General features: G+C 43.7%; 1 long non-coding RNA gene across 2 annotated transcripts in view; it reads left to right on the top strand.

Moving 5' to 3' along the window:
• The first annotated feature begins 691 nt into the window (after positions 1-691).
• Positions 692-13,920, top strand: part of LOC142844803 (uncharacterized) — a 59,824-nt gene continuing 46,595 nt past the window's right edge. For both annotated transcript variants that reach the window (XR_012909775.1, XR_012909774.1), the window contains exon 1: positions 692-776. This is a non-coding gene — a long non-coding RNA (uncharacterized LOC142844803). The remainder of the gene's footprint in view (positions 777-13,920) is intronic.

Here is a 13,920-nt window from a genome sequence, read left to right on the forward strand (position 1 = left end):
TTAGCTCAAGGTCACTCAGTCAGCTGCAGAGTCTATAATTAAAGTCACTCTATAGGAAGAAAAGGAGGTAAAATGTTTTGGAAGCTGTTTTTTTTTTTCTTCAGATGATGTCTTTGGGGCTTCTTTGGTATGGGCACTGTGTTGTTTCGAGCTGTTACTGGAGAGTAGTGGGACTTTTTTTTTCACTACCTTTCCAGTAACCTGAGCCAGGTGGAAGATGTTCTGAGTTCTCGCCCCACGGTAAGGTCTATATTGAGCAATTCTTGGTCCTAAACCAGAAGTGCAGGTTCTCCCAAGCAGGATCATTTCCTTATAAATAGCTAAGACCCATGGGGTTGGTTTGTTGCCTTTATAATGCATTCCCATCAGCCCCGAATATCATAATCTGGTTGGACTAGCCCATCAAGTGGCAAGTCTTTGATGTCTTGATTAACTCGGTTTATCTAGAGCAAATAGCCTGTGCCCATCTGTCACTGGTCAAACACAAAGAACCTGATTGCTTTCAAATTGTCATTGCAGCCCTTTTGGACTCCTGAGAAAATTACATATACTAAAGTCAGCAGTTGTGCAGAGCGGGGACAGGAAAGAGAACTGATTGCTGCTCCTCCCATGTACTTGAATTAGACCCTGGCCCCTTGGGTCTCAGTTTCCATCAGCGATAGGAAAAGGACTGCACGTGGTTGTCCTTGATGTTCGCAAAAGCTCAAAAGGTCTCAGAGTCCACGGATTTATTTAGCCTGGAGCTCCTGCCACAGGACAGAGCTGCGACGGAGGAGGTAAGAAATGCACATTTTCTTTCTTTCTTGGTATTTGGTCTGCAAATATGTCTCTCTGAACTGTCTTTTGCTGGGGTTAACTTTAGGCACGGAGGATACAATCATGAGCAAAACCAACCAACAGGCCTGGCAATGTGCTTCACTTGCTGAAGGGCTTTCCTACCATCTATGCGGTACTGGAGTCGATACCGAGCACCACACAGCGTCATGACATACAAGCTGCAGCCCCAGCCCCAGCACTTGGGTGGTTGCTGATGGGAGGAGCAGATGATTAAGGTCATCCTCGGGATCCACAATGAGTTAGAGGCCAACCTGGACTGTATAATACGTTCTCAAAACTAGACAAATGGGCACAACCCCCAAAAAACATTTCTGCTGTCTTGATGCATACCTTTCATGGAGAAGGTTAGATACTTTAGTAAGCAAAGGAGCCACGCCATCCATTAGAAGGCGGTGACGGCTGTGGAGAAAATAAAGCAGAGATGAGGATTTATTGGGTTGAATCATGCCCCCCACACCCCGTTCATATATTGAAGTATTGAAGTCCTCACCCTCGGTACCTCAGAAGGAGACCTTATTTGGTAGGAGTCACTGCAGATGTAATTACCTGAGCTGAGGTCATGGTGGTAAAAGGTAGGTCCTACTCCAGTATGATTGGTGTCCTCATAAAAAGAGGGAAGCTGGTCACACACACAGAGGGTAGGGGTACAGACATGAGAGAAGCAGAGGAAGAATGCCACTGGAGGCTTGTGCTGGAGAGAGACATCAGATATTAAGCGAGCAAGCATATTATTTTTTATTTTTTAATTTTTTTGAGACAGGTTTTCTTTGTGTAACAGTCCTAGCTGTCCTGGAACTAGCTCATGTAGACCAGGCTGGCCTCGAACTCACATAGATCTGTCTGTCTCTTCCTCTCGAGGGCTGGGATTAAAGGTGTGCACCATCATCGCACGGTGCATATCAACCCGTAGCACCCACATCTGTAGACTCACAGTTGCCTATAACTCCCTCTTCTGCCCTCAAGAGCATTGTACCCATGCTTGTGCAACCCCCCCACAGACACTTACACAGATACACATAATTAATGCTAAAATATTTTTTAAAAGAATGCTGCTTGAACATGCAGGTGGAGACCAGGTGGGTGCATCTGCAAATCAGGACATGTTAAAGACCCCAAGAGCTGAGAGAAAATGACGGGACTTCAGGGACTTAGAGAGAACTGCTGTGCTAGCCCCTTCAACTTGGACTCGTAGCCTTCAAAAGGCAGCAATGTTTTTTTTTAATATTTTAATTTTCACTTTTTGGTTTTTTGAGACAGAGTTTCTCTGTGTGATGGCCCTGGCTGTCCTGAAACTCTCTTCATAGACCAGGCTGGCCTTGAACTCACTGAGATCCTCTTGCCTCTGCCTCCCAAGTTCTGGGATTAAAGGTGTGCACTGCCACCACCCAGCTATAACATTTTTCTTCTGCAGCAATATTTTTACATTGCTTAAGCCTCCCAGAGTGTAGTTAGAGATGTAAGATGCAGACAGTAATAATTAAGATGCAGGCCATTAAGTAATTGTAAGTAGGCTATGCTAGCTTCTAAAGGGATAATTCAGCTGCTAGATGAATGGGATGCCAGAAGTAAAAAACAGAAGCAGTGATTCAGTCATTTTAACATCGTCCAGAGAAGATGTCAGTGGAGGCTGGAAGAAAGGATCAAGTTATGGAGCATTGCTGGGCATCTTTCTGCTTCTTGTTTTTGCTCTTCTCCCATACATCTCCACAGAAGTTTCCCCTTCCTCCACTCCTCCCAATCCTCCCATCCCCAGCCCTCCCCTCTCCCCCAGTCCACTCTTCCTCTGGTTCCCTTTAGAAAAGAGCAGGACCTTTTGGGGATATCAACCAAACACACCATAATAAGAGTAGGCACATACCCTCATATCAGGGCTGGGCAAGGCAACCCAATAAGAGAAAAGGGTCCCAAGGGCAGGCAAATGAGTCAGAGTGAGCTTGGGTATAGGCCCAAGAATGGTATAGCTGGGTTTTGAGGGAAACTGATTTACATTTTTCTGAGGCTCGCCATACCGACATCCTTAGTGGTTACACAACTTTGAACTCCCACATTGAGGTGGGTCTTTTATCAAAAGCATTCACTTGTAGATAGTGACTGTAATTATCATGAATGATTCAGAAAGCTGTTCTTTTAGTTAAAAAAGAAGTGGAAGGGAGGCTGAGTGTGGGGCACACTCCTCTAGTCTCAGGACTCAAGGGTTGAGGACGGAATCCGAAGTTCAAAGTCAGCCTGTCTCAGAACACTGAAGGTACCTGTGCGGTTCAGGCTGCAGGTCGGCTGAGCAGCCTTCACTAGAGTACCCTTGCTGCTTTCAGGTTCCGGGAAGCAGACTCCCTGGTGCACGTTCTCGGGCTCATTAGGCTGAATCTTGGGGATAAGGGAAGATAGGGATAAAGGAACGCTCTGTAAGATGGCCATTCGTCAGAGAAGATGAGCTCAGGCCAACAGGCTGTGTCTTGCCATTCTTAGATGTGGGCAACTCTGGGAGAGGGGCCGTGACCCTGGAGGAGGGAGCTCAGAAAGGGAGGCAGCAGGCATCTCTGGCAGCCAGGGCAATGGATGTTGTGGTCAGAAAGGCCAATAGGATCAGTGGATCTTGACATTTACTACAGTTCCTGTATCCACAAAGGCAGGTGGCTGATACATCCACTTGGGTTGTACCTTTTATTTTTTTTAAGTTCAGGGTCGTATTGATAGCCTTGCCTGGCCTGGATCTCACTATATACAACAGACTGGCTTCGAACTTCTTTTTGTTGTTGTTGTTTTTGTTTGTTTGTTTCTGAGACAGGGTTTCTCTGTAGCTTTGGAGCCTATCCTGGAACTAGCTCTTGTAGACCAAGATCTGCCTGCTTCTGCCTCCCGAGTGCTGGGATTAAAGGCATGTGCCACCACCGCCCAACTGGCTTTGAACTTTTTAAGCAATCTTCTCGTCTCCGTTCTCTGCCTCCTGTGATTACAGGTGCTAGCGACTGTAGTAGGCCAAGCTCATTTCCTATCATTTAAAACAATGCAGGCTTTCACAAAAGCATATAGATTTGTTCTTTCTGTGTGCGCTTTTCTCATAACGGTCCATACGTGCCCTGGCCTGTGGCTCATGTTTGCAGCGGTGTACGTATACATCCATACTGACTCAGCAATGAATGCAGGCTGGAAAGTCTGTCTGATTCTTCCCTCTCCATTTAAATGAGCATGATCACATGGTTCAGGGCTTTAGGCTAAACACGAGAAGAGAGACATCTGAGATTTGGAGTCACCTGGTGGTTTATGGAAACTGTGACTGCAGGATGTTGGTGATGCTCAACAGTATCACCATCCTCCTCCTCCATCAGCATTCTTTTTAAACTTTAAAGATTGTTTACTTGTTTTAAGTTAGTGATTATTGTGCCTGTGCCTGCATCACATGTGTGCCTGGAGCTCACGGAGTTTAGGAGAAGGCACTGAAATCCCTAAAACTGGAGCTATAGGTAACTGTGATCTGTCATGTGGGTGTCGAGACTCAAACTTGGATCCTATGGGGTAACCTCTGAGACAACTCTCCAGCCATTGTTCCTCATTTTTAGAGACAGAGTCTCACTAGGTTTCCCAAGCTGTTTCCAAGCTCACAATCCACCTGTTTCAGTCTCTCAAGAGCTGATATAACAAAGGCATGTGCCACCATGCCTTTGTTCTTGATTGACTGAGGATATTTTCAATCCAGTGTGCAGATTTGGGGTTGTCAGCAGAAGGTTGGCTAGAAGCTGTGTGTGTGTGTGTGTGTGTGTGTGTGTGTGTGTGTGTGTGTGTATGTGTTAAATGATCGCCACACATGGCTTTTGCTTAGGGCCAGATAATTGAGTTGGTGCTAATGTTTTTTCCTAGTGGACAAAATGCTGTGAGGTTCATGTACGCATTCCAGGAAACTTTCCAATCATTTTCTTTTCCACATCAATTTAATTAATACCATCCTCAAATGCAGAGAAGAGCAAGAAAAAAAGAGAGTACAGATTCGAGGAAGGGGGGACAGCTCAGCTGGCAAAATGCTTGCCATACAAACAGGAGGAGTGGCGCTTAGATCTTCAGCACCCGAGTAAGCAGCTGAGTGTGGTGGCAGACACCTGTGAGCCAGAGAGAGGAGGCATGAGAGACTTACTAGCCAGCCTGACTGAATCAAGGAGTTTCAAATTCAGTGAGCGATCCTATCTCTAAAAGCATTAGGTGAGGCTGGGTGGTGGCGGGCACACACCTTTAACTCCAGCACTCTATTAGAGGAAGAGGCAGGCCAATCTCTGTGGGTTCAAGGCCAGCCTGATCTACACAGTTCAGTACAGCCAGGGCTACACAGAGAAACTGTGTCTCAAAAAACCACTTTAAAATAAAAAGATAAAAAAGGAAGAAGAAAAAAAAGCAAGCAAGCATTCAGTGGAAGGACTAGAGCTAGAGAGCTGGCTCAGCGGTAAGAGCTCAAATTGTTCTTACAAAGGACCAAGTCCAGTTTCCAGAACCCACATCAGTCAACTCCCAAGTGCCTGCATTCCAGAAGGATCCCATCCTTCTACCCTCCATGGGTGCTCATGTGCACACATCTACACATAGACATGTGTATAATTAATAATAATAAAATTTTAGCTGGGCCGTGGTGGTGCATGCCTTTAAGCCCAGCACTCAGGAGGCAGAGGCAGGTGGATCTTTGTGAGTTCGAGGCCAGCCTGGACTACAAGAGCTAGTTCCAGGACAGGCTCCAAAGCTGCAGAGAAACTCTGTCTAAACCAATAATAATAATAATAATAATAATAATAATAATAATAATAATAATAATAATAATAAATAAGGTGGAGAATGACGAGGGAGACACTGGATATTGACCTCTGTCCTCCACATACGCACATGAGCATGTTTTTGCATCTAAACACAGACATGTGCACCACAGACACACGCATATAAACACACACACACACAAATGTATTGTGCAGAGTCATCATTAAAGAACACTTGCTCTTTCTGCTAGCTTTTCCTGACTAAGCTGCTAGAGAATTATGCATATCCTTGGCTGCATAGAAAGTTTGATTCCAGCCTGGCTTACGTGAGACCCTCTCTCATAAAAATACTTTTTTAAAAAAGATGAGCAAGCCAACCAACTAACAATCAAGCCACCACAACCACACAAAGAACCCTAGGACATTCTTTTACCCCAGCATTATATTCATACATAAATTAGAACCATCATGGAGTAGTTCGATTTTCTGAATAATTCTTCAAATATCTTCCATAATCATGCTTTTCTCTGATAGGCCCAGTCAGAGGCAACACTGGAAGTGGTTTTTTTTTTTTTTTTTTTTTTTTTTTTTTTTGGTTTTTCGAGACAGGGTTTCTCTGTGGTTTTGGAGCCTGTCCTGGAACTAGCTCTTGTAGACCAGGCTGGTCTCGAACTCACAGAGATCCACCTGCCTCTGCCTCCCAAGTGTTGGGATTAAAGGCGTGCGCCACCACCGCCCAGCTTCTTTTTTGAAATTATAAACTCACCTCTATGTCTTTTCTTTAATGACTTTGACTTTAATGACTCAGACCTGTTGCATTAAAAAAATGTTCTACATTCTACACTTGTCTTTTTACTGGCACTTGTGTGTGTGTGTGTTGGTTTTCAAGACAGGGTTTCTCTGTAGCTTTGGAAGCTGTCCTGGAACTCTTTAGACCAGGCTGGCCTCGAACTCACATTAATCTGTCTGTCTCTGCCTTCTGAGTGCTGGGACTAAACGTGTTTACCACCACTGCCTGGCTTTACTGACTTTAAAACAAACAAACAAAAAAATATGACTAAAGACCTACTAGTTCAACTGCTAAACTTAAACTTAATGTTTATAAATTATCTTAGCCCCTGCCAAAATGCTGGATAAATTTGTAGATAACTAGAGGACCTGTATCTAAGTCTAGTAATTCTTTGCTGGGGATTTGTGTCTCTACATTTGCCAAGACTGGAGGCATTTTAGGAGCCATAAACTCACAATGGTGATGCTTTAGAATCTGGTGGGTGCTGGTCAAGGTATTGCTACACTGCAGAAGTCAGATACTCATAAGATAGATGTGTTTGGTCCCAAATGACAAGAGTGTGGACACTGAGTACCTTTTCATGTAGGATCTGGCATCCAGCTTGCTCAGTGACCTCGGTGAGTGCCATGTTGCCTCTGAGACTTTCTGGAGGATTATTTCTAGCTATAACCAAGTAGAAAAAAAGTAAACTCTACTCGTTGCTTGGCCTCTCTGCAGTGGGGACAGACTGACTTAGGAAGGTGCCTTGCCAAACCTTGAGCTTGAGCAGCAGGCCTTATCTGTTTTATCTTTAACATCCTCTTTCACTTGATATAGATAACCTTTGTTGGGCCAAACCATACAGGGGAGTTTTTTTATCTCAGCGATGAGACAAATGGTGTGTGGTTAAACAATGCCACCCAATATTGCCTGTCACTGGCAACTTTCATGATTGGTTAAAAAGTAGTGAAAGAGGAGAAAGGTTGGGAAAGGAAAATGTCAGCACAGACACACTCTTATTATTCTTGGGAAGTGAACAAAGGGGTGGTTCAGATACCAGCAGAATAGGTCATCAGAATCCTTCTGATTGGGGAGACTATAAATCAGTGGTAGACATCATGTCTAGCATGACTGATGTCTTGGGTTCAACTCTCAGTACTGAAATTAGGGAAAGGAGAGAGGGAGAAGGGAGAGAGAGAGAGAGAGAGAGAGAGAGAGAGAGAGAGAGAGAGAGAGAGAGGAACAACAATACACAGTCCCTGAGAATGTTGGTTTTATGTGCCCATGGCAACCAACCTACAAGTAATCAGATGCTCGACTATGCACATAAACACTTAGAATTCATTTAGTTTTTAAATTCTTGTAACTCTGTGGCAAACTGCCCTTCTCCAAACTGGTCACAGAAATTAGCTGTATCTGGCATACAATTTCTTCTGTCAAGTAGTGTTTCCCTTACACACACAGACACACACACACGTACACACACACACACACATAGCAAAAAGGCGTACACACAGAGAGACATAAGATAAATCAGCAAGAAAGGAAGCGGAAAAGGAAGAAAGAAAGAATTAACAAAATAAAACTAAAGGAATGATAGAAATCAGAAGGCTCTTTTGCTGAGTATGATATAACCCTCTAAGCCTAGTATGCATGAAGCTAAAACAGGCTGAACCCTCTAAGTCTGAGCCCAGCCCAAACTCCATAGAGATCCCCTGTCTAAAACCCCCAAACACCCAGACTAGTGGGCACTTCTGAAATCTAGATGTACCTATAATCCCAAGAGCAGCAGCACTGCATGCTCTTAGGCAAGGTCACAAAAACCAGCTCAGTGTCCACCTGGAGCTCTGGAACCAAGTCATCAGGTCCTGAGAAACCCAGGAACCCAACAGAGAAGGCCAAAGACATCGGCACCCAGTTCCAGGTGGCCTCCCCGCTCCACGGCAGAGCCATCCATGAGGAGCACAGACTGTAGACACATGAGCGACACAAATAACAGTTGCCATGGCATCCTCCAGTTCTGGGATGATTTGTAACGGAACACTATGTAACTGATATTGCTGTCAATGTGTGCATATTTCTATACTCAGTTTATACTTGAAAACTTTGAATTTCATTGGCAAAACCATTCAAACTCCAGTCTTTCTGGTTCCAAAACTTGTATCCTTAACCTCCATACACCACTGCCTACTGAGTAGACTGTGTGAGCCTTCACAATAAGAAAAATTAAGCTGAGGTGGGGGAAAGTAGACCCCTAAACTTTATACATCAATAAAACAAAATGAAATTCAGATTCAGAATTCCTATTGGTCATCGACAACAACAACATTAATCCTGGAAGCTGCTTCATGGGAAAAGTACAATATGTAACATCAAAGCCTTTGAACAGGAAGCTGGGGCCGAAAGCTCAGTTGGCAGACTGCTTGCATGGCATACTTGAGGTCCAGGGATAATTTCTTACCTTCCACTACGTACGGCCTGGAGATTGAGCACTAGTTAGTAGGCTTGGGAGCAGGTGCATCATCTTGACAGCCTTAATTTCAGCTTTTACTAATGCTAGAAGGAAGTATTGCTATCTGTTTGACGTAGGAGAATTGAGGTCCAGAAATATTAAGGGACTTGTCCCAAATCAAATAGTTCAAGCATATCTGCTCCAGGAAACCAAGAAGAAAAATTCCAGAGGAACTGGCAAGAAGCAAATTCAGGCAGGACTGACAGCAGACAGAACAAAGGACATAAGCTCTTGTCGTGATATTTCATTTGTATTTTATTTTATTTTATTTTTTTTGGTTTTTTTATTTTTTATTTTTTTTTTCATTTGTATTTTAATAGATAAACTTGCCTGAAGTTCAGAGACTAAAACAGCTGCACTGATCTATTTTACGGACCAGGCAGTAGTGGCATACACTTTTAATCTCTGTAGCCACACTAGTTTGCCGTAGAAACTGGGTGGTTGTGGTGCACACATTTAATCCCAGACCTAGAGAGGAATATAAAACAGGAGGAGACAGCTCTCAGACACAGTCTCATTCTGAGATTCCTGGAGGCAGGATTGCCATTTTAGGCTGAGGTAGAGATAAGAGCCAGTGGCTGGCTGTTTTGCTTTTCTGGTCTTCAGATTGAACCCCAATTTCTGCCTCTGGGTTTTTATTAATTGTACTACAAGCTCTGATGAGGTTGGGAGATGACTTTGGCCATTGGTCACTTTCACCTCTTTAAGCAGAAGCAGGTTTACCTTTTTTAATTTAAAAATTCTTTTAATATATTTTTAATATATTTAATATATTTTAATCATGTTTTCCTTTCCCACAGATCCTCCTTACCTCCCTACCTATCCAATTGCATGTTCTCTCTCTCTCTCTCTCTCTCTCTCTCTCTCAAAACAAAGAAAAAAAAATCAAAACAACAAAACAGTAACACAAGAAATGCCAAAATAAAACAAAATGAAACACAAAGCCCACAAAGAAACAAACAAATAAACAGGAAATCAGGGAGTTCATTTTGTGTTGGTCAACTACTCCCGGGCATGGGGCCTGTTCTAGAATGTGGTTGATAGACCCAGTGACACTCCATTGGAGAAACTAGTTTCTCTTTCCCAGCAGACATCAACTGCAAATAGCTCTGAGGCTGGGGATGGGACTCTGGGTCTACTCCTCCTTCCCGGTGGTGGGATGGTGTCTGGCTTGCACCTGTGTATGCTGTTAGAGTCTCAGTGAGTTCATATATGCATCAGGCCTGCCGTGCCTGGACAGCAATCACCTACCGCTTCTGGCTCTTACAATCTTTCCACTTGCCCCCTACCTCTATCCCCGTCTGATCCTTGAGGGGAGGGGTTGGAGGGAGATATCCCATTAAGAGCCGAGTGCTCCAAAGTCTCACTCTCTGCCCATCATGCATGTCTCTGTGATAATTACCATCCACTGAAATCACTCTTCTCTGATGAGGATTGCACAACACACCGAACTCTCAGTATAATCAGGAGCCATTTGATTAGCCCGTTCCTTTCTCAGAATAACAGCAGTAGGGTTTCCTCTAGAACCATGATCTTTCTAATCTCAGGTTCTTGGCTCTTTAGCAAGGGTCAGGTATAGTTTCCATTTCGTGGTGTGGACTTAGATTCAACTCCATGTCATGGGTTTCCCTGTCTTCAGTGAAGACAGCAAGCAAGTATTTAACAGCTGCTAAGCAGGTCAGTGCTAAGCCCTTGGGATACAAAGATGAACACTCAGAGATTCTAGCCTAAGGGACTTCCTGGATTGGTGAGTGTGGTAAGCCCTCTGTCCTTTTCTCTGGGAGCACTTCAAGACGTCAAAGGACAGAAGCAAAAGGAGTGAAGGTCAACAATAAATAATAATAAATAACAAGCAATAATAATAAATCAATAATAAAGGTGTGAGTTTATTTCCTATTACTGTGATAAAATACTCCAACAGAAGCAATTTAGAGAAAGTGTTTATTTTAATTCACAGTCTATCATGGAGGAAAGTCAACCACAAAGAACGTAAAGCAGCCAGTCACATACTGTATCCACATTCAGGTAGCAGAGAAAATCAATGCTTGCTGCTGCTCAGTTCTGCCTCTCCTTTTGCACCATCCAGGACCCAGTCAGGAAATGACATCATCCATAGTGGTTGGGTCTTTCCACCTCAATTAAAGTAATCAAGATGGTTCTTCACAGCCATGCCCAGCTCCTAAGTGAGTCTACATCCTGGCAAGCTAACAACACTAACTAGCCCCAGTAAGCGGTGCTCTGATATCAGATACAGTATGGGTCAGTCCAAGTAGCAATTGCTGGACATAGACTCTTTGATAACACAGGCTAAAACAATGAGTGGCCAAGTCATTGAAGGCATTACTCTCAGAATGCAGCTTCCTGAGGAAGATGAAGGGCAAAATTTAAGGTCCCTCTCATTTGGACAACAATCAATGGTTTTCAGAAGACTTTTCATGTGTATGGTTATGGCATATACATGAAATATGGAATATCCAGCCCCAAAGATGGCTGCTTTCATGTCCTCATTCATTTCTGTATTCTCTCTGATGCAAGATGAGAAAGGTGTATGTATCAACAACCTATGGCAGAAGTGATGAGTGTGGCTTCTGGGGGTTTGATCAGAAAAGTATTGTGGTTTCTGCCTTACCACCTCTTGGATTACTTGCTGTGGTAGAGGTCAGGTGTTGTTTTAGGAAGACCATCACGTGCCATGTCTTCAACCATATAATAATGCACAGTTTGTGTATTTGTAGATTTTCAGTAACCAAGAAACTTTTTTACACTTTAAATAAAAAAATGAATTAAAATACAATTGCATCATTTCCTCTATCCTCTTCCTCCCTCCAGCTGCTCCAATGTCCCTTCTTTCTAGCCCCTCCAATATCCCTCCCCTCACTCCCTTTCAAATTCATGGTCTCTTTTTATTTGGTTATTTTTATGTATACATATATGCATAAGTATATAAATACAACCCGCTGAGTCCATTTAGAGTTGCTTGTGTGTATGATTTCAGTACTGACCATTTTGTATTAGATAACCAGTCAGAGTTTATTCCTATGGAAGACCGATTCTCCTCTCTCAGGAGCCATTAGCCGCCTGCGGTTTATGGTCGAAGGCTGGGATCCTGTGAGCTGTCCCTCTTCCACATGGGCATGTCTTTTGGTGCTGTCATTGTTTAGATAGCCACGTTGTTGGGATGTTGCAGGGTGTAGTTTTCCTGTCATTTCTAAGAGATCCAATCTCACAAACGACTTCCCAGTCCTCTATGGTGTAGGAGGCCCTTCTGTATTTGTGTTGCTTTCATTGGTTATTAAACAAACTGCCTTGGCCTAGTTGATAGGGCAGAACTCAGGTAGGCGGGGAAGACAGAACAGAATTCTTGGAGGAAGAAAGCAGAGACAGGCAGACGCCATGTTCTCTTGCCCCAGACGGATGCTGGCTAGACTCATGCTGGTAAGCCACAGTCAAGTGGCGATACAGATTATTAGAAATCGGTTAAATCAAGATGTGAGAGTTAGCCAATAAGAGGCTAGAGATAATGGGTCAGGCAGTAATTTAATTAATACAATTTCTGTGTGGATATTTCAGGTATGAGCTAGCCAGGCAGCGGGACACAGCCCGCCGCTCCTCCATACAACACCTCTAGCCGTTAAAATCTTTTCACCCTCTCTTCTGTCGTGTTCCCTGAGCCTTATGTGTGGGAGTTGCATTGTAGATATATCCACTGGGGCTGCATAGTCCGTGATCAGTTGGTATCTGATTTTAACTAGCTGTAGAGTTCTACAATGGTTTCCATCCACTGCAGAGCAAAGCTTCTTTGATGAAGGGTGAGAGCTCCATGTATCTATGGCTATTAGGAAAAGGTTGAGAATGCAGTTAGGAATTCTGCTGGTTTAGTAAAGTGGCAGTAGTAGGTTTGCCCCTAAGGCCCATAACCTCATTAGCCCTAGGGAGTCGGCTGGGTTTCCAGCACCAGGCATGATTTCCCACCTGTTAAGTGGACCCTAAGATTAATTAGGGAGCTGTTGGTTACCACCATGAATGAGAGCCACTATTGCCCTTTTAGGATCTTATGCCATGCTGGTCATTTTGTTGTGATTCATAGGAAACAAGCATTACTTAGTCAAACCAAGCACAAGGTAAAAACTTGACTTTTGTTTGTCTTTTTTGTATGTGTGAGATAGTTTAGCTTTGAAATAGTTTGGTCTGGCTTCAAAACCCTGATCCTCTTACCTCAGACTATCAAGTGTTGGGATTACAAATATTCCTGGATAAAAAATCTCAAAAGATACCAAAGATAACCAGTGTCATTATAGCCCCTGAAATACAGTTCACCAGAGATGGCCCATTAGTATCATATAGAAGGTAAAGTATCACAGAGTTAACTCAACAAGCAGAGATCTTCGGATCCATTTTAAATGCCTGTGCACATTATTACACAAGGGACAAACGAATATCTAACAAATTCCATACACTCAGACACTAAGTTATTTTAGCATTATAATAATTGGGATAGTATAACAGGGCCATCAGAGAGTTTCCCTGGATCCGTATTTTCATCTTCTGTCCTTCTGTCCTTGTGTCTGTACTTCCTGTAGATAAACATCTCGACATCTAATTGTTAAGACAAAGTTCATGCATTTAAAAATTCTCTCAGCCCCAGCATGGGAAATGCTTTGGTTACAACTGTCTTCGATTTACAAAGTAAGACTCTGAGTAGTTAAATGACTTCTCCAAGCCACACAGCTGCTACGTGGCAGAATTCATCTTCCGACAAGACTGTTATTGCTTGCTCAGCTGTACCAAGTGTCAGGACAAGCTACAGGATGTCTGCCCAGAGAGGTAATCCAGGAAGGTCAAGGACTCTCCTGGGTTTCCTGCTGCCCTTCTTGAGCTGCAGGCGGGCAAGAGAGCAGCCTGGCCTTTTCTCTTGGCATTTGAAAATCAACAGAAGGGGATGGAGCTGCTGGAGCTCCTGCCTTCCTGAGGCAGCCTCAGTCCACCCAGAAGTTACAGTATGGTCAACTCTGCAAGCAGCCTGTGATGGCAGCAGGTGACTCACAGCCTTCGCTGTCTCCCTATCACAGTCC

This window comes from Microtus pennsylvanicus, chromosome 2 (assembly GCF_037038515.1).
Source record: "Microtus pennsylvanicus isolate mMicPen1 chromosome 2, mMicPen1.hap1, whole genome shotgun sequence".
Classification (NCBI taxonomy): Eukaryota; Metazoa; Chordata; class Mammalia; order Rodentia; family Cricetidae; genus Microtus; species Microtus pennsylvanicus.